Genomic DNA, 25,494 nt, shown 5'->3' with positions numbered 1-25,494 from the left:
AAGCAAGGACTGTGCTGGTGGTGTGTGCTGCACCAAGCTGTGGTTCATGCATCAGAACAGGTTCCGCTTGATCAGGGTCATGTTGGTAGCTCAGGCTGATTGTGTCACCTTTGCTGCCACCAAAACCACCGTGGTAGCACTGAGACAGGTGACTGCAGCAGGGGCAGCTCACTGGGCATTTGCTGGGTGGGTGAGTCGGGCACCAGCAGGAGGGGAGAGCAGAGATGGCATTTTACAGCGCTTAATAAAGGGACATTCCCCTTGGCACATTTGGATAAGTGGAAAGGAAAGGATCTCTCTCAATTGCTTTGGTTTCATAACAGTCAGCTCCCAGGTTAGCAGCAGAGATAATTCTGGGGCCTGCAACACAGACTGCATTTTCTGCCAGACAAAAATCGGGAGTTTTTGATAAATGCACAAAAGGAGCTGGGAATTAGGCAGAACGCGCCAGCAATGGGTGTGAAGAGTGCATGAGATGCAGACGTGACCAAAGTGCATTTGTTCATATCACTCCGGTGCAGCACCCTCACTTCAACTTTGTATTTATTGTATTCCTTTGAAATGCAGCTGCTTTGTGAGTATAATTAAGAGCGGGTGCCCTGCACTTTGCAAACCCGGGACGCTGCCATGGCAACAGCGGGGGAACGCGGGGAGCAGCTCTCCCTGATGGATGTAATTACATAGCAGGCATCTATAATGCCTTTAAATACAGTTTACTGCTGCATGGAGGGGGCATGCGATGGTATCATCGGCTCTGTGTGTACCCCAGAGATGCTCCTTGCAGGTTGCCAGCTCACTTTGAGCGGGTTGTGCCCATCAGCCGGGAGGGAGCAGCAGGGTTCGGCTTCTCCCGGGCTCCAGGTGAGCTTGGTCTCTGCTTGGTTCATTTCTGTTGTATTTCAAATTTGTAAATGCAGTTGATTTCACTGCTTTAGGGTTAGGAGATTCAAGTTCATTTGTCCAATTTTATTGAAGTTTGGAGCCCTTCTCAGGTTAAAAGAGAATTTTCAGGTAAGTAAAATTCCCCGTTGTGTCAAGCCTCAGGAAAACTGAGGCACAGGCAGCTCCACTGAGTGACTAATTGCCACAAACGTTAATCCCGGCCCTGCATTCCTCAAACATTAACCCTCTGTGCCCTCTTCCTTGCAGAGAAGGATTTTCCACATGCAGGGAACAAAGGGCTGAAACCTGAGCTCCCAGGGCTGAAACTCAGTAGGGCGGGTGGTGAGCAGCCACCTCCATCCCTGTGTTTAAATGCATTGTTCAGGACCATTTCAGACAGCTCAGCCTGCAACAAGGGAATGGAAGGGCAGTTTCATGGGAAGGAAAAGCATGATTTTTCCTTCCAGGGCATTCCTTGGAAGAGAAAATACGTGTGACAAGGTGGGGATTATAGGAAGCTAAGCAATATGTAGCTAACACCAGAGGGAAAATGGAAGGAATGCTTAGGGCCAAGGATCCTTTCATGGGGCCAAGAGGCAGGAAAGCTTGGCACAGCTCCTGCCAGTTTTCAGTCTGTCTCACAAAGATATGAGCCCCCTTTTGGAGCCTGAGATCATCAGGGTAAAGCCACTGTGAAACTGCTCAAGTATGTAGTGTGAGATTTTTGGAAACTGAACATCAGCTTACAAATCACAGGCAATATTTTCACAGATAAAAAGAGAGAAAGCCTCAAGAAATGGAAACATTGGGATCCACAGAACAGTCTTCTGTGGAATGATAAAATTGCACCAGGTGGAGGTGCAGTAGCCCAGGAATGTGTTCCCCCATGAGTTGTGTGATGCATTACAAGAGACCTGTGCATTCCAGTAACATGGTTTTCTCTGGAAGCACCAAGACATTGAAAATCACTCTTTTTGGTAAACATGTGTTCTTGTTTTAAGTATTGCCATTTAAAAGCCTGTCAATGCAAGCTATTTTTTATTACATTCTTAGACAACCTCTACTGAGACTAAAGAGCAGGCATGATTTGAAAGAAATTAATGTATTTGTGGTGACTTCTACCAGCTGAAGATTTGAGGCCCAAAGCACATAGGGAAATGCTCTAGCTAACCATTTTTACCATCCCCTTCACATTTTCTTGTCTTAGAGGTCTTAGCACAGAAATTCATACATCCTGTTCTCCTTTTAAATTGTGATGAAATTCTCACAATTTTTTTCTTACTTTGTCTCACACTGGACAAAGAAAGAATAGGAGTAAGAACAAGTCCACCTTACAGTCCAATTATTTCAATGAGACAAGAAATATAAGATTAAATATTATACATGGTCTTGAAGCTTTAGGTTTTAATTTTAAAAAAGTAAACTGTTTAAATAAAACTTGTTTACTTAACAGGCTTGCCTCTTACTAATGCAGTCATTTACCTGAATTTTTTTCCATTTGTTCATTGTTAACACTCTAAAATGAACCGTTCAGTGCAGCCTCCCTTTCAGAACTCTTCTGTATGTACAGATTTGTCAACAAAACCCAAGAAATAACCAGGAATTTACTTCTGCAAAAGCTCATCAGTGTTCTTGATTGCTAAATACTAGAGCAGCTAATGTGTGGAAACAGAAGGGCTTTGCTAAAACCTGGAGAGAAGACTGACATGTGAGCTTGCATCCCTCACAATGACTCAGAGCCAGACTCCTGACTAAGAGATTTCATTGTTCATTCCACAGAACATTTCTAAATTACAAATTAGTAAAAGCACTATTCTGTACTCTCATATTTGTATGTAATATACAAATAGGCTTTTTTTATTGCCTCATTATTTCCTTCTCCTTTATAAACCAGAAAATGAAAGATTAAAGGATTCAGTGTGAGGGGAGCTGAAACTATTGCTGCAATCAATTTTAGCCATATGTTCATTTTTATTTATTTAACCCCCAATTTCCCCTTTTTATTCTCTGTCTTCTGTTCTCTATTATCATCTGTCCCATCTATGTTTACAGCCTGACACTGCACAAACACACCTTCTGGAGCACAGAATATTTTTTGCTAACTTGTTTTTCACTGGAAGGTTTAGAGCAATGGAAGACTAAAATCTTACTGCAGTCTCCAGTTATTACAGTAATATAATTATGAAAAATACCTGAATCCATTTTATCAAGAATTGCCATCACCTTAGTTCACTTGTAAATCACATTTTAACACTTAGAGGGAACATTGTGTCTTTCCCTTTCCCTTTCTTTTGCAATTTTAATAAAGAGTCCATTTAGAAGGTTTATATTTAATTTTTCTTATTTTTAACACTTGCATGCACATGACCAATAATCCAGTGGATTTCTCCCCCTTTTGCTTCTCATGATAAAGAGTTATCCAGTTATTAATTCAGTGCATCACAGGAACTACTGGAATTTTGATTTTGATTCTCATAGTAACTGGATAGTGAAACAAGTGTAAGGCAAACATAAGACATTAGATTTTGAAACAAGTTTTTAAAGTGATACTTTCTCACCTTTAAAAGCCTCAAAGGAATGAGTAGGCAGCAAATACCTGCCACTCACCTGGCAATGCAGAGCAGGTAATTGGGATCAGGGCCCCATGACAGCATGTGTTTTGCTTTACACACAGCTACAATTCTTCATGGTCCACTGTGGAAAGTATTTGACCTAAGAACTCCAAGTCAATGAAAAAAAAAAAAAAAAGTTATGTTTTTTCCTCTTTGGATATTGTATTTAATCAGGTTTGTTTGCATATGGAGTTAAAAGTTGAGCTTAAAACTATACAGTAATATTATAAATTCTCTCTCCAAGGGCTGTTTTTATGATTCAATCTGTAGCAGCTCTGGAAATGAAGAGTTCAACTTATAATAAGCCTCTCAGAGCTTGAATTTAAGGACCCCACACAATGAAACAAGACCAAAATAGACACCATGTTTTGATGATTGGCTCCCACACATTGAAGCTGGTTAGAAAAGCAGCTTTTGGCTTGGAAGCATGTCTTTTCTACTAGCCAAAAAACCAGGGTTAGGTCATGTTTAAATTGCTGGTGTCAGTTCCACAGTGCTCTCTGCACAGCCCATCCCTCCTGGGCAGTCTCACTCCCAGGGGAGAACAGTGAGGCCAGGCTGGGCTGCAGCCAGCTCCTTCCAGCTTGGGATGTGCCCAGGGAAAAATCAGCACACACACCAAAGACCACAAGTGTGAGAAGAGACTGAGAGAATTCCTCCCATAGGATGAGACCTTGCCCATGAAAAGGAAACTCAAGGACATATGTTGTATAAAATTTCTAAGATGTGTTGAACACATAAAATATCAGTATAATTCACTCTATTAGATCAGTGGATTTCATTGCACAAATAGGATAAGAAACTTCAATTTAACATATCAATAAAGATATATTAATTTTGCCTTTATTACTTTCAGTGCAAAGGAACACACGCTCCCATTCTGAGATTTCTTTGCTGCTCCTTGATCCTCTATTTTCCAAGTGTTTGTGTGCTAGAAATTACTTTGCCTGTGCTTTGTTGGCACAGACTTACCAGACAAAAGCATAATATTTCACGGTACAAGGAAAGCTTTCCAGCATGCTCCACTGGGCAGAATAAACACCAGCCCTCCTTGAAACCCATCTGCATCCTGTGTTCCACAGCTTCAGCATATTCTTAACCAGAAAATAGCAATCATGAGGAGGCCAACCTTCCTCCATGAATCAAATGAACTGTTGATTAAAGAGGTTGGTCTTGGTGAATATGCTGCTGCTAGAACTGTCTGATTTATTAATCTGAAACAAATGACCTTATGAACATGTCACTGAAAAGATGTGTTCATGTGAAGACCTAGATTTGCATGAATTTATTTCCAATGTGGAATTGATTAGCCAAAGTGAATTAGTTTGAGGGTTCTTGTTTGCATCTGTTCACTTTAAATATTTATTTATTTTCTAATTGAGAAAAGAAAACCCTTTCATCAGTAGTTTTATAAACAACAAGGTATCTTTTCTTTTTCATACATTTCACATCCATAATTTTGAATTTCATGTCAGTAGCACAGATGAGGCTGGGGAAGGATGGGTCCCAGGAGACTATTTTTCTTGTGAACTTTCTCAGCTTGCCTTTGGTCCAGCCCTTGATGCTTGACAGTGCTCTGCAGTTAAGGATGGGAAATCAGAGTAATGTTAAATTGAAGAATGTCATGTCATGTGGAGCTATCATGGGAATATTTAGGATTCAGGCTAACAGCCCTACATAAGGGGCATTCTCCATGCCTGGAAGCACAGGTAGATATAAACATGTTTGAGAGATATCTAAAGGTATTTGCTAAGAAGAAAACCTAACAAAGTACATATTTTTCTTTGGGATCATCAAAGCAGAGTAAAGGATCAATCACATTTGGCTAGTTTGTGCTGGGGTAGAGTTAATTTTCTTTATAGTAGCTGGTAAGGAACTGTGTTTTGGAATTGTGATGGAAAGAATGTTATAACACCCAAATATTTTAGCTGTTGCTATGCAGTGCTTAAACAGCCTCCAGACCTTCTCTGCTTCTCATCCCACCCCACAGTGAGCAGGCTGGGGGTGTGCAAGGTGCTGGGAGGGGACCCTAACTGAGCACAGGGGAATCCCACACTGGGATGCCACGTTCAGCACAAGAGCTGGGAGGAGGAACAGGGACATTCAGAGCTGTGGCACTTGCCTTCACCTGCTGCTGTCACACAGGATGGAGACCTGAACATCTGCCTGCTGATGGCAAGGGCTGAAGGACTTTCCTGTTTCAGATTGCTTGTGTGAGCAGCTTTTTTTTTACCTTAAACTCTATCTCAATCCACAAGTTTTTTAGTTTTACCCTTTTGAATCTCTCCCCATCTCATCAGAGAGGGTGAACGAGTGACTTGACTCCAATGGCTTAGATGCCAGCTGGGGTTAAACCAGGAGAGTTTGAAAACCTATTTGTGCTGTAACTCCCAAGGAGCAGGGTGTTTTGGAAGTACTGTCCAGTGAATAGAAGGCCTGGCTGTCCAAAGCAAAGACAGGGCTGCACAATGGGCACAGACAGATGCTGGTGGTCAGGCACTGTCCCCCTGAGCTCCACCCCTTGTGCTCAGCTTCACTGCTGAAATGCCCAAAGCTACATTGCACCAGGGCACTTATGGGGAAGTTCTGCATCTCACTGGAGCTGTGTGCAATTGGGGGGGGTTTGTGCTTTTTTCACTTTTTCTCTAAATGCCCCCATTTTGTTTGGAATGCCAAAGATAGTTGTTGGAGTGGATTTGTCAAACTTCCTGTCAAATCAGTGTTTAGTCTCAGAAATGTCTTTTGTTGGAAGTCACAGAGCGTTACACATGGTTCACTGTGGAGATTTAGCTAATCTGATTTAACATGAAGGGCTTGCCAAATTTGGAAGCCATTGCATTTCTTGTTAGACAGTGGGTTCCAAGGCCTTGTTTTACTTTTGGGGGGCTTAGACTCCTAACAGGATAAGGAGTTTGTCTTCTCCTGCACTCTGCCTATTGCCTACCATGATAAAAAATGGAAAGGGCTTTATCTCTATTTATTCAGAAGCATCCAAAGCTAAAATTCATTTAGGAAATAGACTTCAGGGATGATATGGATGACAGTTTCCAGAACTTTGATATCAGCAAACACACACTAATGAAATCAGCCTACTTCCTTTGTTCAAAAAAAATCAACAGAAAATCAATAAAATATTCTTCCTATTTCTTCACTAGAGAAAAGAAGAAGTTAAATTAGGGCATACTGGCAGCAGTGTGAAGAAAGGGGATTCCCTGCCTTGACCTGACACTTAGTCAAGTTTAGTTTAGTTTTGTTGAGTGACAGATGTGAAACAAATAGGAGAATGTAGCTGCATACCAAAATAAATAAAAGGTATTACAGTAACATATTTATGCATGTGCACTAAGCTTTGACCCTTTGTTCTGACAGTCAGCATTTAGCAAAACCCCCAGTGTGTATTTAAGGGGAAATATAAAATAGGTGGTTTTGTAACAAAGTCTTTGAAGTTGGCATCTTTTGTAATAGGTAGGAACTGGAGATATCTGCATGCAGATTTTCCCAATTATAACTGATACTACATTTCCCCTAACTTAACAAGAAATTATTAGCCCTTAATTAGGTTCTCCTGCATGGATGTGTAAGAAAGCTGGAGCCTGGCATATGAGAACCTTTTAATGCTTAACTGAGATGCCTTTATTCAGAAAAGAGTGTTGCAGTTTACTGCACTGCTTAAACTGAAAGTGTGCTCATCTTATGAATTATTTATTTCACAGGGGCAGTTAAAGGATCACACAACCGAATCTCACACGGGGCAGCAATGGAACAGGGATTTAAAGGAAGGTGGTCCAAGTCTTCAAGAGCTGCTACAATAAAACCAGAGGACAGGGCCCTGATAGTGTGGAAAGAGGGAGAAATAGGATCCCAGCCACTTGACATGTGTCAGTCAGCCCCTGATCCAGAGGCATCACACCATCCCTGCCTTTTTGTCTGGAATTCTGTGCCAAGGTTAAACCTTTCCCACAAAATACCCTAATGGTGCTACCTGCCTGCTGATGAGAGGACTGGAGAAACTGCCTTGGTTGTACACAAAAGCAGCTGCTCAAAACCTGTAATTCATTTCACAGACATGCAGTCCTTAGTCATCCAGTCTATAATAATTTGAACAGTTTTCTTTAAAAGTTCCAGCAAATAATTACTGAATATGAAAAATCCATCTGGTCACAGCCTTAGATTTCATTAGAGCACAAAAGTGGGCTCAACCGTGATTACACACTTTACTTTTAATTTCAGCATCTAAGTGTGTCTCATGCTTCTTGAAATTATTTTTTTTCATCTAATTATGATGCTATTTCCTATTTCTGACTTTATAGTACTTTTGTCATTTGCTCTGCCAAGCTTCATTCTCCTGGTTTTGCCTACTCTGGTTTTAGCACAGAGGAATTTCTCATCATCTTTGGATGAATCTCAGCTCTAGGTGCCCTTACAAGTCTCTGTGTCAGTGGAAATTTTCCAGGAATGTATAGAAGAGCTGGGTCTTCAAATTTTGTGCTGATCTGTTTTGACTGTATTTGCTTGTTATTAGGATCATATGATGTGATTGACTTTAAGGGACACTGCACCAAGCCTCTTTTGGGAGAACTGTTATACTAACAGGCAATTCTATTTTAACCATCTGTATCTCTCTCTAGATAAAAATTTTTAATGAACTCACTTAATTTTCTGTCTCAGTAACAGCCAAAAGAAATTTATCTTTCTATTCTTCTGGTTGCTTTTTAATTTACAAGGAGAATATTTCTCTCTCCCTTCTTTTAATGTCAAGAGGGCTTTTGAGAGGAAGAAAATAGGCAAAGAAAAAAACAAACAACAAATAAAACACTCAGTAATGGAGAAACACCTAATTGTTCAACTAACAGGAGGAAAGCTCAGTGGAAGAGGAAAATGTGGATTGCTGTATTGATATGGCTGTAAAATATGCAGTCCTGGAAACTAAAAAATCTTCTCATGTGCAAAGGTTGATAAAATGAAAATAAATTATGCTTGCACCAAAACATTTCTTTCAATCTTTTTATTTCCTTGCTCTTTGATGTTGTCTGTATTTTAATAGTAATTTGCCTAGGGTTTTGGTTTATTTCCTGGGTCCAATCCAAATCCTGTTGGGCACACTTAAAGAATATCACCATTCTGCAGCCAGTTGTATCTGATCCAGAGCCTGAAATGGTTATTCAGGCTTTTGTTACCTCAAGATTAGACTATTCAAACTCCTTGCTGGTTGGTTTCCCTGATAATGCCTTCTATGAACTCCTACTGTTACAAAATGTGTTTGCTGAAGTGATCCACAGACTGCAAAGTCAGTGCAGTAACTATTAACTGCTTCATTAATTAAATTTAAATTATTCCATGAATCTGCAAAAAGCATGAATAGCCTTAGCATAACCTGTCCCTAAAAATTTTGATTTTGTCACTACAGGTACAGACCGTGTTTTGCCTGCTTCAGCAATTCTTTTATCTAGGAATTGTCTCTGTCATCTTCCCCCATCATCTGTGGGCACTATGGGCTGAGGTCAGCCACAAGAAGTGCAGCAGAGCTGGCCTATAACCAGGTAAACCTGTCAGATGTCACACAGCTTTCATGAATTATACAGAGCATTAATTTTAATGGTGTTTCATACTCACTCCAGCTGTTGTAAGCCCACAGGTGGCCTTTAACTACTTGCTACAGTACAACAGAATGAATTTTCAGCATTCTGTAGGTTTCATTAGCACCTTTACTAGCACAAAATGGAGCAAACCAGCACGAATTTTAACACAGATGCTTTTTTAATTTAATAACAACAAACATAAAAATCTGTAGAGAAAAAAACCCTTGAATTCACAAAGCTTCTAGCTTTTCATCTCTGTGTGTGTACTTACAAGAAACAGGGAGACTGGGAAAGAAAAAAGTGCAAGTGAGGCAAGGGCTGAAACAGACTCAAAACTGCAGACTGGAAACTTCAATGCCACCAAGGCCTAAGACAGTCAGAAATACAAGTCTACATTGTGACCTGATCAAACACCTAGTGAACTGGATGCTGTAGATGTGATTATTCCTTTAAAAAAAAAAAAAAAAAATTGGAATCCACTTTTATTTAACACCCTGTGTAGTGGTTACAGGACACTCTGACTCTGCCTCACTTCTGACTGCTGACCCTCCACCACACCACTCCTCCCATTTTCCCTGTCCCAGTGCCATGGAGCAGCTGATTGTGCTTGCTGACATCCTGCACTGGCAGCTCCTCCTTTGACTGGCAGAAATCTGCCCCCTCTACTCACTGTATGAGGAGCTGCAAGCTGCCCCTTGATGTGTTACCCACGAACAGCTGCATGAGTAACCCTTTATTTTTTAAGGCATAACAAACAAAAAGAGCATAAACCTTCCAGACAGGTCTTTTGCACATTCCTGTGGTGCTATGCTTTCCCAGACTGCCATATAGGCAGAGAGAGCCTCTCACTACAGAAAGAACAGTGGGAACGAATCCCTTGCAGCAAAAACTACCAATGCCACCTTATATGCTAATTAAGTGTTTTAAAATTGTGTACCCAGCTGTGTTGCACTGAATTGTGTAAATGGGGATAAAATCAAACCCATTTTCAACTTTCACTTCTTCAGTGTTTATTTGTACTGTATTGCCAGGATATAAATGCTTTCCCAGGATGTGCTTTATGCACAGGTATGAAATATTAAAGAGGGCTGAATAATCTCATTGGAACCACACAGAGCCCACTACTCTTTCCATAGTGAATGTTTCAGAGCAGAAGTCTGAATGAGTAACAGAGATTTACAATGTGCCCCAGAGGTCAAAACTCCAGGTTTGACAGAACAATGAAGGAATCAAATTCCAATGGAGAGTGGCCTCCCCTGAACTCTTCTGACCTCTGGTCACCCTGCCCACACAATGCAAGGGATTATTCACAAAAATACCTCAGTCATTCTCAAGGTTTTTTTGTGGTTTGCAGAGAAAAAACCCCAGACCCCAAGCATGTGGGAGTACACTTGTTAAATCAACACTTCCATTTTCACTCAGAACCAGGTGGATAGCAAAACAACCTCTATTTTCCCATTATTATGGCCATGTAAAAAAAAAAAAAAGACACGGAAGACACCAAACAGGCAGCTGGACTTTCTGTAAAGCATTAATTTAAATGTCAGAGAGTGGGACTTGTGACAATTAGAAGGTCTGGAGACCCAAGACTAGATTCAGACTAGGCAGTTTCTTGGACAAAAATGTTCATTATTACATTTCCTCTCAAAGTTTTACTTCTGTCATGACTGAAATATACCTCATACACTGTCCACCTGCCAAGGCCTAATGTTACAATAAATAAAACAGGAAAAAAAATTTAACCAGAAATTATAGAAAATTTTTACTGGAGATCTAATCTTAACTAAGGAAAGAGGTAACAGAAATATTATCTTCTCTGTGAATCAGTAATATAGGGTACTAGTACCAGCAACTTTATAATAGTTTGGATCAAACTTCTTTTTTCTCCTCCTTTAAAAAAGGCCTTAAACTATTCTGGCAAAAACTAATGGCTGAGCTATCTCATTCATTCCAGTTGGGACAATAAAATCTCATTTTGTAATCAGCCATGTCAAAAGACTGCTGGAAAAAAAAATCAGTGTTTCATACTTACCCATTCACATCATCTGCAAGGGCTGTGTTCACAGTTATCCAAGCAAAGTTCAAATTGTTTTGCTAGTAATCCAGTGCTGAAGGTGGAGAGATTAATTTAGTCATGTAAAAGGCAACTGATGCCATCCTGATCCTGTGCTGAACATAAACACAAGAAGTCTGACCTCAATAGGCAAAAATCAGTCTGTGGTAAGCAAGGTCTTATCAGTAAACAAAACAGGCAGACAAAAATCTTGTCCAAGTACTGATCCTGTAACTTGTCAGGAAAAAGGAAATAGGGCTAACTAAACATTAATGTTTAGTAACATGTCATCCTGTAGAAGTATGCACACCATTTAAACAGCAGCATCATGACCATTCATGAGGATTTGATATTCCATCCCTGGTAAACTACATCATATTTGTGTAAATTAACAGAGAGATTACACTCCAAAACTATTGGCAGTTAAGCTGCTTAATTTTGTCCTGTTCAGAAACCAGAGCAATATGCCTTATTTCTTGTGTAGCAAATCAGCAGAGAGGACTCTGCCATCAACACATTCTGAATTCCCAAGGAAAAAAACCATGACCAGGCCAATGTCATCTGCAATTCAGCTTTCCCCCTTAGCCATCAACCAGAAAGCATAGTGCTGAAAAATTGGTAATGAGGTGCAGTGTGGCTGCAGAAACAAGAGGAAACCATGCTGAGCCCTCCTTCAACTCCCACAAAACCTGCTGTCCCTTTGAAGAGCTCTCTGCCCATGCCAGCCCCTGGGATCCAGGCTGGATTTTCATACATAGCACAACTTCCCTCATGCTTGCTTCAAATCTGGTGTCTGGCTGTTGACTGAGATTCACTAAATGTATCTGAAACCTAAGATATTAGCTCTCCTAAATATTTACTGTGCATATAGATATTGGAATCATGAGTATTTCTAGACTTTAATTTGACCTGTACTTTAATTTAATATAGGCACAAATCTGATGAGATTAAATAGAGTTTGCAAATTACATTTACAGCAGAACATTAATTTTATGGCTGTTTAGGGTACCTTGATATTATTCTTTTGGCTGTCATGTAGCCCACATGCAATTACACTAAGAATAAATAAAGCAGAGAGAAGAGTCAGCTACTGCTTTTGAACACCTGAGGGGGGAAAAAATAAAAAGCAAGGATTCTATAAAATAAAACAAACAGCACATAGATCAAGGAGAGGATTTAAAATCATTTAGGTATTGACTTGAAGAACTGCAATATTGAATTTAGGGAGAGAGAATGTTTTTAAGATCAGCATAGGCCCTTTCTGAACCACCATCTTGAGCTGCCAACAGTCAGGACACATATATTAGAAATGAAGTCAGTGAAATCATGCTGAAAATAAGTGAATGTAAAGAGTAAGTGAGAGCTAAATTCCCTTAATGAATAATTGAAAACGGGTGAGTGTAAAGGAGACACAACTGAGTTACTGAGAGAGGTCACTGGGTTAGTGATCTTGAGTTAAGGCTGTTATATAACAGTGCCCTTAATTCCCTCTGACGTTATGCACTGGGCAAGGCTGAAAGTAAATATGTTAGAAAATGCTTTCAGCTGTGCAGAAAACAGAATATGCTGCTGTTAAACCATACCCCACTTTAACATTGAGAAGTGTTCTGCTGCTCTGTGTGGCACCTTTAAAGGAGATTTAAACACAGATTTTACTTCTCCAACCATTCCCTACATTATCCTTTACTATTCTCAATGATGAAATAAAATGCTTCATGCAGGGGTTCTTTTTGGTTTTTTTTCTTCTTTTAAAAAGTGATTTGAGGACTGCAGACATTTCAAAAGAGGCAGAGAAAAGAGGCAGTGGAATCTTCTCTTAATCCAGAGTATTAACATTTGGCAAAGATGAGTCTGCTTTTGTTGGCAGCATTAGTTTTGAGGAAACTGGAAGGAATATAAGAGACCACTATGGTAACCTCCTATTAAACTTCATGGTAATGTAAAAAGGAAGTCAGATTGCAACAAACTTCCTGGAAAGGAGTATTTTTTATTACCTAGGCACTTCAGATATGTTCAGGCACATGTGTGAGACAGCACTTTAAAAATTACCAAAACATGCAATCATTCAGGCTGGAAAAGACCTCTCAGATAACTGAGCTTAACCATTAACCCTGCACTTCCAAGTCCACCACAAAATCATGTTCATGAGTGTCACATCTACAGGTCTCTTAAAGCCCTTCAGGGATGCAGACTCAACCTCTGCCCTAGAGCACACTGCTACAATGCCTGAAAATCCTTTGTGTGAAGGGAGTTTTTCCTAATGTCCAATCTAACCCTTCTCTAGTGCAGCTTCAGGCTATTTCTCCTCACCCTGTCTCTTATTACTGGGGAGAAGAGACTTGATCCCCTCAACCAGATTGTTGATAAATATATTAAACAGGACACCCCAGCATTGAGTCCTGGGGAACATCACTGATGGTTTTAGTCCCTTCCCCACCAATCTCGGGGCTCAGCCCTCCAGCCAGGCTTTTTCCCAGCCAAGGGCATACCATCCAAACCAAGAACAGCCAATTTCTCCAGGAGAATGCTGGCCCACAGGGAAATGGTGTCAAAGGCTTTAATAAACTCTAGGTAAAAAAGCCTTCAGTACCAGAATGGCCTAAAGTCATTTCCATGGTGAGATGCAGAGTCACCACTGTGGGGATCATCTTGATCACCAGCATGTTTTATGTACAGTCAAAGGTCTCTGTTATAGGGAGGTGCTATTTATTGGTTATATTTAAAAGTAATTTATTGAGGAGTTGAGAGAACTGGGTTTGCAGCAGCAGTAAATTGGAACAACAACAAATTTGGGGTGGCAGATGGAAACTTGTGTCAAACATCACTGACTGCAACAGCAATGGTGGAGTACAGAAAGTCTTGCTACATGTATGCCTTGTCTCTCTAGCAGAAAAATAAAACTTTTGGTGGAGTTTAGTTTAGAATATAAACTATATGATGCTAGATATATCTCATTTTGCAGCTCTTACCCGGTCTGTAAAGGAAAACATGCAGATATATCAAAGACTTTGTCTGACAAGTCATTAGTTTTTCTTGTTTGAGGCATGACAGCTAACCCTGACTCAGAGCACTGCACTAAATGTCATGGCTTTAATGCCTGGGACCTCAGGAAAGGAATATTTTTTTGATAGATTGCTGCAGGTTTTGAATCCATAAATCCACTGATCTACAATCAGCTTCAATGTTGAAGTTTTTTGACTCATGCTGCATGGTGAGCAGTACAGAAAAACAGAGTCCCAAGGAAAATCTGTCATCACTGAGAAGACTGTAAAGCAAAGAAAGGTGGGTTCTTGGATTATATCTTCATAGGTTTGGTGCTTTTTGCTGGGGGGAGCATGGCCATAGCAGAGAGTATAAAAGCAGTTTCGAGCAGTCAATACTCAAAGTAAAACCACTTGTGATGAAACTGCAGACTCTGCTGTGATGGAAGTATTTGCCTTTGTTCTGTTTGATTTTAAGTTTAATTTTAATCAGGCTGTAGGGGATATAATTAAGTTTACATCAATATAGTAGCAGCACTGGCATCAACCTTGGCATTGGCACAAAACAAGCATTTTGTTTTAGTAATGAAACATCTTGCTTTGCTTCATTTTCTGCATTAATTTACTGCTCAGTGCTGCTGCCTTTGGAGCCAATGGGAAAATTACATGTTGGCCTCTGTGGAAACAAGATTGTATCTTCTATTTCTAATATACTAACCACATCAAGGTGCTCCTGACACTACATGGCAATGAAATAATTCTGAAAGTTTTATTGGCTTGTATGAAAATTAAACTGTTTTGTCCCCACCCAACCTTCTAATTAGTCATTTAAATGCCCACACTTAAAGGCAAATAAGTATTCCCGAAACTGTCCAAAGAATCACTTCTAATACATTTCTGGATTTTAACCTTGCTGTTATATTTTGAAAATAATTTTTTTAGTTTACCAATGTAAAAATATTGGACTTTTGCCAAGCTGCACACTACTTTTTTATTATGAAAGAAGAAGGGTAAGAATTCAATACAATATTTAAAAAAAATTACAACCACTTTAAGGAGTGGTTGTATCTTTTATGTTTTTCATCTTTTATCTCATTTCCAAAAATTAGGACAGCCTCATGGTTACAGTCCTGGGCAAAGGCTTAAAATCTTTCTTTAACTTTGCTAGAAAGTTCTTATGTAGGTTTGATCATTCAATTTATGTCCATTTTTTCTGCATTAGGAAGCTGAAAAATAAGTCCTTTGTTTAATCCTACCAAATCCATTAAATTTTTTTTTTTTTTTGGGCAATTATCTTTCATAACACAGCAAGGGGCCTGTTTTTGTTGAAAATTAGTAAACATTAATGTTTGAATCTGAAACAAAATTAATTTTGCTGTTTTTATTATTCTGTGTCTTATATAATTCTGTTTTTCCTAGAAAGCATTTAAGACCTCCTACAGCATTTCCAGCTGCTGACATTTGCTTAAATAGGGCAATAATTTGCTCCTTATACAGCAGCTATGAACCATACTTTCCAGGGTACATAGAGGAATATCCATTTTTTTAATCTGATCTTGACAATTGGAGAAAATGGCAGAAGCACCAGGACTTAATGGAAAAAAAAAAAAAAAACACTAAAGGATTATCCAAGGCTGAAGAAACGTAATGTCTTTTTTGGTGGATTCATTGCTATCAAAATTTTTAATACACCATTTTGGTTTAATGATTCATGGCATCATTTGCAGTAATACCTGAGTAGCTTTACTCTCACTGAACATTTTTCTTCCTTTAAATGCCCAAAGCTGCCTCACAGCCTTGATCTCCAAGCAGGTCAATTGCTGTGTGGTCTGCAGTCCCCTGTCCAGACCCAGCTCACCAGTTCTACCCAGAAAAGCAGCAAAGGTACATATAGAAATACCTGTTGTGAAGTTCAAGGATGTAAAGTTCAAACACATTTCCATGCATTTAGTTCACTCTCACTGAAGCTACAGGACCAGAAAAAGACTTCCAACATGCAAGCTGCCTTCCAGAGTACCAGGTACAGAGAAACAACTTCTAATGTTTTATGGTCCTCTATGCTTATTATGATGGCAGTGTATCTCTGTATCACTAATTTGCACACTAATATCTATAACCACTATCCCAAAATATGCATTAATTGTACGTTCAGCCAACCCACCTTGCCTTGCATTTTATTCTTCTCTTGTTCCCTCTCTCTAGAAAGCTGGTGTGGGCCTGAACTCAAATATGTGACCCCACCACTGCTACTGACTGCCAATCACAGGCATCATTTTGATCCAGTTTTAACAAAAGGAGGAACAGGAGCTACTGTGAGGTAATTACAAAACTCATTAAAACCAATAGGAGTTTTTCACCTCACACCAAACTCTGGATCAGAATCTACATTTTTTGCTTTAGTCACTAGGGAACACAAAATTTAGAAGTCAAGCTATTCTGTGTCAGATGATGTTACTTGTGCTATTCTCTATTGGTCATATCCAAAGAACTCTTGGAAGTGCTTTTTATGCCTATAAAACAAAGTACAATTTGAAAATTAATTATAGTAAATTTACATTTAAATAGTGAGGATTTTTCAGTTAATATTTGAGTTTAAGCTCTTCAATCTCCTACACACAGTATTTATCATTACATGTTTAATTTTTTCCCTTAGGATGATTCCCTGTTTGGCTCATTGGAGTTTCAAGATGTTGCTTGCTCCAGAAGTCATTCTGTGACTCATTGTTATGCCAATGTATAGCTTACTGATTAATGCCCATAGAGTTGACAAAGACCTAATATTGAAAATGTTTGTATCTTTTTTTCCCTTCTCACACATCAGGATATTATCAAATTTATTTTCTTTATGGGATTACTTTAGTTAATATTAAACCAACTCTTCTGGACAAAACATCCCTAGACATAGAGCCCCTTAGCCAAAAATTTGCACTTCATATCTGAATGCATTTACTAGTTGGCAGTGTTTTCTGTTGTGCTTGGTGCAATTGATGCTATTTGTATGTACAAACAGCTCTTTTTGTGACATTGCTCAGCTCAGATTTTAGTTTGATACTTCAGAGCATCAAGCTGATTTGTTTAAGTAAAGATAAGGACAACATGAAGTGTGTCTGGCATACCAATCCTCTTAAAAGCTGCTCTGCAGAGAAAATGCCTTTGAATATTTAAGATGCACTTAAAAGAAAAATGATTGCTTGAAAGTCATGCATGAAGTCCTACTTTTAAAATGGCTGCACTCCCCACTGAATGCTCTACTTCTTATTTAGGAGGTCTGAAAGGGTTTTCAGAGTTAAATACTGGATTTGCAGAACCATCCCCATCCCATCTGATTTGCATTATGTACCCATCACTTCAGTGTTGTGACTATTCACACAACTGTTGTTATAAAAAAGGACATCTGACAATATTTTCATAGAAGGAAAGAACTGTAGTTTTAATTGTCATCCCACAAATTACTTACCTGGAGACTTTTCTTGTCATCTCTGAAGTACAAATACTTTGAAGACACAGTGAATAAGCCACTCCATACCTCTGTGGTCACTGGGGGTTAGAGTAGAGCCATTCCCATGCACAAACACTCCACATGATAAATCTGAGAGTGCATGAAGATTTTTGCTTTGTCAAGTGTTACCAAATCTTGACAATTGAGCTGGTTATATTTAAAAATAATACTTTCTTGATTGTTTCAAGTTGGAGCAGGAAAAAATATATGATTCTAACTAATTTGTTTCCTTGAGAAAAAAGTCACACCATCAACTTTGAAACCCAAGGCTCAAAGCTCTATCAAAGGAAGAATTCTTCTCCACTGCAAAGTATTTGAACATTATTAGTGCCCTGTGGTACCAATGAGCTGTTGATAGAAATCCAAAAGGCCTTGTATATTCTCTATGGAAAGAGGGAAAGGAAGATTGTTATAATAAGGAGATACTCAAGTTCTCCACAAGGTACTGACCATGGGACAGGCACTCATTGGAGAAGAGCAGTTCAGGGTGCCCCTGGACATCAGCAAAAAACATAGTCACAAAATAAATGTTCTTGGCAAGGGCTATGGAAAAACCACCATCCAAAACATTTTAGTTCAGGTTTTTCAGGATGGATCATAAAGCTTGGCAATGATAACAAACCAATTTCACATGTTCCAGTTTCCAAGGAGCAAGCAATTCTGAAAACAACCTTTTGGCTTGTCTCATTGTGCCCAGGTTGCCAGGCTGTATATATGCACAGACAATATACATATGCATATGGTTATGTATGTATATATAGATATGTACATGTGTCTGTCCCTCTGGCCAGGCCTGTTTCAGAAACAGAACATTCCTTTGTGCCTTCTGTGTACAGGAATCCTGTGATGCAGCCTGGCAGAGTCACCAATCTTGTTACAGAATTCCCACCATCAGTCTGAAGACTTGTGGAGATAAAGGCAGGCTGCTGTTCAGACAGTCCCCATCTCCTTTTCCATTTCAAGTGGCTTATATTATTTAATATTCTTATTTCTTTGTAGCCCAACAGCACTTGGCTATTCATAAAGGCAAGGACCTTCTCAATCAGCAGGATTATTCTGTTTATGTTTGTCTTATCCCTCCTTTTTCTGCCTTTTGTATGGAGATTTTCCAAGACTTTCAGTGAAAGCCTCAACAATTTACTTGTGTCACACACAGAAATTCTTCAAGAGGACCTCTGGTATCCCAGAAATGTTGCAGAGGCTTTGATCTACTGATAGAGTACACCACATATCACCCCTCCCAACAATGTCAGCTATTTCCAACATGTTTTGTCTTGCATAACTCTGCCATGAAATCTTAATTCTTTTTATTTAGAGAAATGAAGAAAGATCTTAGGCAAGTCATGAAAATTTGAAATGGAATATCTTTCTTACTGACAGAATTGATACTTTGCCCTCTAAAATAGTCAATAACTTCCACAAGACTCATATATTACATTTTTTGAGGAAATGAGTTAAAGTGATGATTTGCTAATGCTACCATGCATTCTAGCAGCAAATAAAACTTATTTGACAGTATTAAATAACTGGAGGATATAGTTATCTTTGAAAAATACTCCTAAGTGTAATTATTTGCAAAATGACTATTATTTAGTACCACATATAAAAGTTGTCTATAGATAAACATGAGAATTCATACAGACTGGACATATCACAGATCATAGACTTCCAACATCTATTAGAATTTGTAATAACAGTTCTGAGCACAGAGTGTAAAATCTGCAGAATCATAATTCCCACTCTGAATTTATTCATCCTTCCCCTTCAAGGACTCACAACAGGCACATTCCTTCCCATCCTCAGCCTGCTAAATGCACACATGCTTTACACACCTTCTTACAGAGTGGCCTTTCCACAGAAGAGACATGTATTCTGTTACAACTTATATCAAAAGTGTTTTCCTGTGGTAGTATTTTCTATTTGAAAAGATTCTCCCATTTTTGTAGCATTTATTTTTAAAACAGTGAAAGATAGATCTGTTCATTACAGTGCATTGTTTTGCTGATTTTTGTCCTAAGTTCTTCCATTGGTTTATAAAAGGACAAGAGTCTCTTCTACCACACAAGATGTGTTTTGTGTGCAACCTGCAGTGTCCCTTAAACCTTCCTGTGCACAGCTAGTGAGAAACAGCACAGCCTTTATTAAAGGCATGAGAACATGTCCAAACAATGCAAATGAACCAGATCTCACATCCTTAAGTCCTTTATTAGAAGTCCCAAGGTAGAGGAAACTGACCTCTGAAATTTATCATGACATTACAGTTTTTCCTTCCAATCCAGTGGATACTTGACCTTCTAAATTTGACCTGATAAATAAACCTTTTTTTCTTAAGGAGAGAGGAAATCAAACCAACACAATAGCTTTTTCTTCTCCATTTTATGCACAAAGACAGTGAATTCCTACCTCTATGACTAGCAGAAATCCTTGATTCTTTTTATACTTAGCAGCCCAAGGACAAGGAGACCACTAAAGATGTTTTTTCCATATTTGAATATGCTTACAGCTGTTTTCAGCTACAGGATATTTCTACTATCAAAGACAGAAGTAAATCAAATTGAGTTCACATTTATAACACACTTTTTCCTATGGAGTACTGTGCATATTTCCTTTGAAGTATTCTCCAGTCTTCTGATAAATTTTTTTAGTACAATTTGGTATTATGAGGGAGCAGACAGGCTACTGAGGATTTCAAGATTTTAAACCTGACTCAAAGGCCACATAATTTTGCAGGAATCTTTCTTCTGCACTCTGTGGGGTCTAAATCTGTTTATTAAAAAAACTTTCCTGAAGAAGTCCAAGATTTGTACACTCCCTACTTGTGGTTATATTTGGTGATTTTCTCTTTCATTTTCCCTCTTACTTCCACCTTTGCCAATTACTTTCTGCACAACTTCAGAAATGCTTTACATTCCATAGCTGAAGAATACCACTACTGCTGTACTTGTTGTTTGTGCTTGCACAGTGTCTCTCAGAGCTGTCCTGGGAAAATCAGTAGGTTTTGCAATAAAAGAAAGGGTTAGAGAAAGTATGGAAAAATGTTCTCTATAGTAGACAAGCCTACAAGGCTTTGAGAAGGGAACTTGTACTGCTCCAACTTGTCAAATGTCTTTGGAGGAATCAGTCAGTGACTGTGAAAGAGGTATAATATAGTCAAAAAAGGTTCTTAAGAAGCTAACTTGACATTTATCAGTAATTTAAGTTTAGAGAAAGAATAGGGCTAGTGGTCAGCCTTACAGTGGGCCAAGTCCCTGGTGCAATGCAATAGTGATATGCAGTAGAATCAGTGCTTTGCATCTCATCCTGAGAGACCTGAAAGCAGCTGGTGACTAGACAAGTGTTTGCTGGTGTTATAAAAATAGGCAGGATAATAAAAACTAGAGTTAGTTGGGAAGAATGAAAGCAAGACTGCATTGGTGAGCAATAAAATGGTTAGTAAAATCCTTTGTTGATGAATATGATGTACCTGAGAAAGATAAGAACTCTAAATTATCCCTAACAAGTCCAGAGGGAAAAGAGGGAATAATCACAGTCAGCTTGATGAAAACATCAGTTTGATAGGCAGCAGGGATCAAAATCAAAACAATGTTAGGGGGGAAGGAGGGCCCCTGGGATGAGCAGGGAAAGCACTGCCAAGGGCAGGGAGGGGATCCTGCCCCTCCACTCTGCCCACTGAGGGGAGCCTGCAGTGCTGGGCCCAGCTCTGGGCTCCTCAGCACAGGACAGACATGGAGACCTTGGAGGGCACCAGAGCAGGGGCAGGAGGATGATTGGAGAACATCACTCTTACAATGAAAGGCTGAGGGAGCTGGGCCTGTTCAGCCTTGAGAAGAGACAACTGAGGGCACTTCATCACTGTCAGGGATCTGAAGGATGTCAAGGGGATGGATCAGGCTCTGAGTGCTGCCAAGCAATAGGACCAGAGGCAGAAATTGATGCACAGCAGGTTCCACCTGAGCATGAGGAAGAATCTCTTCCTTGTGCAGTGACTGAGCACTGGCACAGATTGCCCAGAGAGGGGTTCAAGTGTGCCTCACTGGAGATATTCCAGAGCCTGGACACAATCCTGTGCCATGGGCTCTGGGATGACCCTGCTCAGGCAGGGAGGTTGGTGACTCACTGTGCTCACTTCAACCTGACCCTTTCTGGGATTCCCACAGGACTGAGATCACTGTGTTGAATACACCCTGTAGTATTAAAATGCTGAAGATACTAACTGCAAGAATCACTCTCTATTTCCCATTCTCATACATTCCTCCCTCATAACAGGCAATAATCTCAGTCAGGAGGAAAACCTTACACCTTTAAGAACTTGTATTTTTGTACAAAACATCCATAGTCCTTAGGTGTGCTTTTCTATATAAACAGTCAGACCCTGCACCCAGGTTGGCTATGAGGCTGTTTCCAAGACTTTATACTCATGAGCTTTTTATAGAAATTTTTTTTTAATCCCGAACAAACATGAACTCCATGATTCAAAAAAAAAAAAACCAAAAAACTTGCCATTATGTTCAGACAACTGCATCCATCTGAAAGATACCAAAGCTGTATCACAGAACAAAGGAACTCCGCTGTGGTGTTGTTTTAACACAAGAAAACAACTTGCCTTAGGGAGCACTGTTGAGGGAGTCCAAAGGCTTCACAGACTTACAAAACTGGACTCTGCTCAGGACTCAAGCCCCCAGGCAGATTTCTTATTCACTATTTGGCTTGAGGAAAGCAGACAGATATTGTGTTTTAGGAGAAATATTGCTTTACAAATTTAAAGATTAGTATTATTCCTGTTCACAAGTAATCCTACTACATCAAGCATCACAAGAATGAAAAATACCTAGAAAAAAATGGAGTAAACCCAGAAACTAAACAGACAAATAGCTTTTTTTAGTGTGTCTAAGTGTACAAATTGTCTTCACACTAGTAAAATTGTGGAAAAACAAGCTATGCACTAGTTGGTATCTCAAGGGTGAATTTCACCTAACATTCCCAAAGAAAAAATTTTCACCTTCATACCATCTGCTGAGTGAAGAAAAAATATGCAGTTAACAGGATACCTCGATAATTTCATTATTCTGCTTCCTCACCTCCCATATTCTGACTATTAGTCATTTCTGATGACTTCAATTATGCAGAAGGCTTATAGACTACTCTTAGTTTCACAAGTGTTAATGGGTTATGCTCATTACTGTATTAGATTTTTTCATTATGACTGAACACCCCAGCCAGATCAAACTGCTAGGACACAGAAAAAGAGCAAAGTGGAGTTGTTGGTGCATGAATTGTCTTGAAGGCAGGGAGCAGAGGTTGTGGTGCTGGGGAAGTAGAACCCTGGATTTGATGAAGTGTTTGAAAGCTTTCTTTTTCTAGAAAAGCCTTTTAGAGAATACCACAATTAGGGGGGAAACAAAGCAGCAGCTCTTGTATTGGTATAGGCTAGGATGAGATGAAAATATTGTCATACCACATCCACAGAAGTCACAAATGGCACATGCAGGAAGAACCCTAACTGTGTGAAGAGCTATGTAGAGCCATTACTGATTATTTGAGGGTAAAAGTTAGATTAAAAGTTCAATGCAATATTTAAAAAAATTAGCTTTTCCAAGGGAAAAGGATAATGGGAATGGAATTAGGTCAGATTAATGGATGTGAGTAGAAAAAGGTAAAGGAGTTAAAGGATTAAATTACATTCATGGTGATCATTTCTGTCATGAGGTTTTGCCAAGTCATATAAATAGTACATATGGTATCCAGACTCCCCATCACCTGTTGCACAGCTCAGTCTTCTCACCTAAAATAAGCAATCCACACACTTAGAAATATCTGCAACTCACTGAGGTATTCTCCACTGAACTCTTCAAGGCAAAACATAAGACTCAGGCTCTCCATCATTACAATAGCAGTAAATAATGATTAGTTTTTCTATTATTACCTCACTTTTTAACCTTCAAAGCAGGAGTAACCTCTTTCTCCACCAGTTCCACTTAGCCCTTCCTTTCTCAGAACTAAAGACTGGTGCAATCAATTATGTCACACACACACAATCCTAGTGGGTAAGCATGCCATTCAAGCACACACACAGCACAAATGTAAATTACTGCTTCTGCCATGAAACATTCAAAAGTAACTATTTAGTGCATATAATCAGAACAGGGCCTCAGTGTAGTAGGGGGACAATATCATGAGCAAATTCCTACTTTCAGAGAGGGAAGATGGACTAATGACACAGGATTTAGAGAAGCCAGGATTTTTTTCTGTGTTCTTAAACATCAGATATGTTTATATAGGGTGAGGTTTTTGTAGCTTTGATTTGCAGCAAATAAAGCTTTTTTAATGGCTCTGTGTATCTAACTTGAGACAAGAAATTTTAAAAATAAAACTATTTTCATCCACATTAAATATTGTTTTTCTGTAATTTATTCCCCATCCTTGCAAGCACAAAGCACCTCCCCACAAGTATTCCCAAATCTATTTACTGTTAGTATTTTTAAAATAATTTAATAGAAAGGAAATGCAGCAGAAAAGCCCCGACTTGTATCATTTTATATTAATCACTAAGGCTCTGTATCACATCCTTCATTTTACATGTGTCCTAAGTATTTTAAGAATACTTAAAAATATAGAAACTGATATTGAACATTAAGGGAGGTGCAATACTCCAAATTTGTCACTTCAACCTGACAAACAAAAGAATTTCACTCTCACTTGGGAAGCTGGGGCTCTGTTCTCCTCTGTAGTAGGAGAGCCTGAAGCTGTGTGAACAGATGAGTGAGGCTGGGTCACCCCACTGGACTCTGTTTCCTGGCCAGTGACTGTCTCCTTGCAGACCAGGACCTTGAGATCAGAATGGGAAGGAAGAAACTGGCCATTTTTTCCTACCCAGCTTAAAGACATTAAAAAAAATTAAAACCTGCCATGAAGTTTAAAGTCTCTTTTAAAGAGGCCTCATAATTCTTTGGAAATAATTAGTGTTGTGAGTTTCAAGGAAAAGATTGGTTTTGATATCCTCCTAATTTTTATCATTTCACTAAATGGTATCAACAATGATGTTTCCAATACTCTGTCCACATAATATTTCCTTGCTGTCTGACTTTAATAATAACTGACAAATTCTGAGTTTCTTAGTCACTTTACTTCAACTGTCTGTAAAAAGACAAGCAAGAGAAAACCTCTTAAGATATTTATTTCCTTCCATTTGCCTAAAATGCCTTTTCACTTTCAATTTATTTCCTGGGGAATGCTCACTCTAGTGCAGGAAGATTGCAGTTTCAGTCACTCAGAATACAAAAATAATCCTTATAAATTTAATTTGAATTAAGTTAATAGATGTGAAAGATTTTTTCATGACACTTTCATCACTAGCTTGGTAGTTCATTACAGAACTGCTTACAAGGAAAACCACATCCTTAAAAAAGGTGTCTCCAGCTCCTTGATTTATCCTCTCTCTTGTTCTTAAAGTATAAAGGTTGGCAGAAAAAGCTTATTAAAATTTCCCAAATGGATGGTCACTAAGTCATACAATGCTAGTACTCTGAAAACTAATGTATTCATACTTTTATTTTGCAAGGTGCTGCTTCTCAACTGTTGCATCAGACCTCTCATTAGGAGTAGAAGTGAGCCAAAGCACAGAGCCTCATTTAACAATATGAAAAGGGTCCCATTTTATTCTTTACAGCTTGGCCACCCTGACTGGCTACAGCAAGCTCCTGCTGTAGGGTGCACCTGCAGGCTCTGACTGCTGGCTGTGCCCTGCTGGACTGTGACTGAAAATACTGGCTTACAAACTATGACTGCAAGCTCCATCAGACCCAGACTAACCTTACAGCAGATATTTTACAGTAGCAACTCACTTCTTTGTTGTATTACCTTTGTGTCTCTTTGGCTTATTCCTTCTTCC

General features: G+C 39.1%; 3 long non-coding RNA genes across 4 annotated transcripts; 1 reads left to right on the top strand and 2 right to left on the bottom strand.

The window, feature by feature from the left end:
• Positions 1 to 891: 891 nt before the first annotated feature.
• On the top strand, positions 892 to 16,327 carry LOC306809135. Its single transcript, XR_013776172.1, has 3 exons — positions 892 to 1,011; positions 8,902 to 9,034; positions 16,310 to 16,327. It is a non-coding gene; the product is annotated as an uncharacterized lncRNA (long non-coding RNA).
• Positions 9,796 to 13,168, bottom strand: LOC306809127. 2 transcript variants are annotated; one of them, XR_013776170.1, is made up of 4 exons: positions 13,121 to 13,168; positions 12,136 to 12,230; positions 11,106 to 11,242; positions 9,796 to 10,355 (listed from the first exon to the last, which is right to left on the bottom strand). It is a non-coding gene; the product is annotated as an uncharacterized lncRNA (long non-coding RNA). The 2 variants fall into 2 exon arrangements; XR_013776171.1 differs by having other exon boundaries at positions 11,106 to 11,181.
• LOC306809144 lies at positions 14,618 to 25,494 on the bottom strand. The gene is made up of 3 exons (XR_013776177.1): positions 25,448 to 25,494; positions 15,841 to 15,970; positions 14,618 to 14,783 (listed from the first exon to the last, which is right to left on the bottom strand). It is a non-coding gene; the product is annotated as an uncharacterized lncRNA (long non-coding RNA).

Source organism: Erithacus rubecula (genome assembly GCF_903797595.1).
Source record: "Erithacus rubecula genome assembly, chromosome: 1".
Classification (NCBI taxonomy): Eukaryota; Metazoa; Chordata; class Aves; order Passeriformes; family Muscicapidae; genus Erithacus; species Erithacus rubecula.
The sequence above is the reverse complement of the archived record's forward strand: the minus strand, read 5'-3'. Positions and strand labels throughout refer to the sequence as shown.